We start from the raw sequence: 2827 nt of genomic DNA on the forward strand, positions 1-2827 counted from the left end.
GGTAAATATTATGTTCTCTTTAGTAAGCAAAGTATAGGCATAGGCTGAGAAGGAGGATATACCCTCACATTTTTAAAATGAATAACAGGACGTCAACGCCGGCGAATGAATAAGGAGAAACATCCCTTAATAAGAATCTCACTATTCCTGATCCATGACCTTTAAAAGTATCTAAGTCATTCTTGGGAACCTACGTCGTAAATGAATATCCAAACCAATACCCCAGACTTTTAGGTTTCCGATGATGTAAGAAAACCCCACACTACACAATCTAAGTCCTCAGAATATAACAAAAAAGTCAAAGGAGCAAGGCTAAAACTTCCTCACTCTATAAAAATACATTGGTGTTTAACTCTCCTTAAAAGGGGGAGATGATGTGTGATTGTTCTTGTTATTATTTATGTATTTATAGTACCTTGTATGTATTACATACGAGTAAATGAATATAGACTCTTTCTCACATATACTATCAAAGTAACAAGTGGTATTTATTTTATAATCTTTAAGGATTATTTAGTGCTACGTGTTCGTAATTATAATTATCAGCCACGGCGCAGTCGGGAAAGAACCAATTAAGTAATTAAGTTAATCAAGTCCATAGTATCGGGACAACGACAAATAACGAAGATCGATAAAATTGAGAGAATACATATTAAACGTGGATCATCAAAGGTTACATATATTTGGAAAAGTTCCGTTAACAAGTAGATATATTAATACAAGTATACTGTGTCTTGTCAAAGACTCCTGTAAGCAGGACAGGACACTGCGCTCGCGCATTTCCAATATGGGTATTTGATTATTTTATATGGAATGTCTCTCTTAAAGTGTTTTGCTACACAAAATAAAGAGTTTTTAAAGTATTTTACTAGGGAAAATAATAAAAATGAGGATATATATTTCTAATAGAAGTGGTATTTTATTAGTACTTTATCCAAAATAAACAGAAAAAACATATAAAAAAAAAAGTTTTTGTATCGTCATTGACTGAAGTTTTTCTCAGCTACCTATTAAAAGATGAACTGCAGCTTACATATTTGAATAATAAAGACTCCTTTTGATATCTCAATCAATATTTTGTAAATTATAATTAAGGCTCTTTTGAACATTTATATATACTTATAAGAAAATCAAAATTGAATTTCTAGATAATGATTATTTTATTTATTTATTTTGTAACAATTGTCATTTTTTGGAAAAAAATTTCCTCAGTTATCCACCACAACACTTACTGCGGCTTATGATATCTATTATTTGAGGCTCTTTTGCATTTATATATACTTATAAGAAAATCAAAATTGAATATAATGATTAATTTATTTATTTTAACAATTTTGCCTGTGTGAAAGATGCAACTTATGATCATTGATGGAGTTTTGTGTATAGTAGAAATCTTCTAGTGAATGACGATTCAAAACTTTAAAAGTAATGAAATTACTACCTAGTAGATTATTGGTTGTGGCTAATTAACACTAATTTTCTAAAAAAATATCTTATCTCCAGACCTGTCTATATGAGAGTTCATACATGTTGTGTGATTGCTTGTATTATTATTTATGTATACAAAGTACCTTGTTTGGATTACAAACGAGTAAATGAATATAGATTTATTCTTATATATACTATCAAAGTAACAAGTCGTGATTTATTTTATAATCATTAAGGATTATTTAGTGCTACGTATTTGTAATTATAATTATCAGCCGTGGCGCAGTCGCCAAAACCAATTAAGTGATTACGTTAATCAAGTCCATAATATCTTGAAAACGACAAATAACGAAGATGGATAAAATTGAGAGAATACATATTAAACGTGGAATTGTGATTGATTGGCCTATTGAAAGTTATTGAGTCTGGAGGTGTGTCTCAGATTAACATTAACTCTTGGCATGATATACAGCTGATCTTCTTGTTCTACAAAAACAATAGGCCCGGCAACAAAGTAGAGAGCATTACTCTCTCCCTTGGAAGATAGTTCCTGGAGGTCATCTGGTTGCCAGTTAGTCAAAATGAACTCATCTTTTACCAGGTCTTTATCCAGCAGAGCTTTAATTTCTGAAAATCGTCACAGCTTCAGTTGGCCTTGATGCCGCTATAGGAGTTGAGAGGTATTTGGGACAGTTTGGCCATCTACATCTGGCTTGAGGAGCCTGTAAAAGAAGGACAGTTATTAGCATACACATCAAAAGTGAGCAGCTTTCTTACCTCTTTTACCTAGCCTTGCTAAGGGGCTGACTTCTTTTAGACTCACAGATGAAATCAGAGTTGTTGAAATGCAGGGAATACAGCTTTGTACTTTTGGATGATGCCTAATCTATCTTCTTCACACCTGTTTCTCTAGGAATTGCTCTCAGCCAGGCGGTATCAAGTCCAGGGTTTCTCTCTTAGTTTGGCCACACATGGATCGTAACATCAGACTGCTGTGGTTCGTCGTCATAACTGTTCCACACATTGGATCATAACACTTAATGGGCATGATTGGAATTACAAAACACAATAAAGATGGCGTGCACAAAATAACTAATGGTCATTAGTTATTACTGATTATCTTATCAAACACGTTGTATTATTTTTCTGTTTTATTTTCAATAGCCCCATGTAGCACGCATATTTGAATTCATGTTTGCGCGTGCCCGGTCCTGCTTACAGGACCCCTTGGTGTAGTGTATATCTTTGTGGGAAGTGATTCAAATTGATCGTTGTTGTTAGTGCATTTGACTTTGTAATTAATTAAGATTGCAACTAAAACCAAGAAGAGCTGTTCAGGAATGAAATGTGTTCTCACTAGAGCTATTACAAGTCTTAAAACTCATATAAATGTGAACAA

General features: G+C 33.1%; 1 long non-coding RNA gene across 1 annotated transcript; it reads right to left on the minus strand.

Moving 5' to 3' along the window:
* Nucleotides 1–1592: 1592 nt before the first annotated feature.
* Nucleotides 1593–2821, minus strand: LOC121130760 (uncharacterized). The gene is made up of 2 exons (XR_005868812.1): nucleotides 2206–2821; nucleotides 1593–2150 (listed from the first exon to the last, which is right to left on the minus strand). It is a non-coding gene; the product is annotated as an uncharacterized lncRNA (long non-coding RNA).
* Nucleotides 2822–2827: the final 6 nt, after the last annotated feature.

This window comes from Lepeophtheirus salmonis, unplaced genomic scaffold, assembly GCF_016086655.4.
Source record: "Lepeophtheirus salmonis unplaced genomic scaffold, UVic_Lsal_1.4 unplaced_contig_11711_pilon, whole genome shotgun sequence".
In the NCBI taxonomy this organism is placed as follows: Eukaryota; Metazoa; Arthropoda; class Copepoda; order Siphonostomatoida; family Caligidae; genus Lepeophtheirus; species Lepeophtheirus salmonis.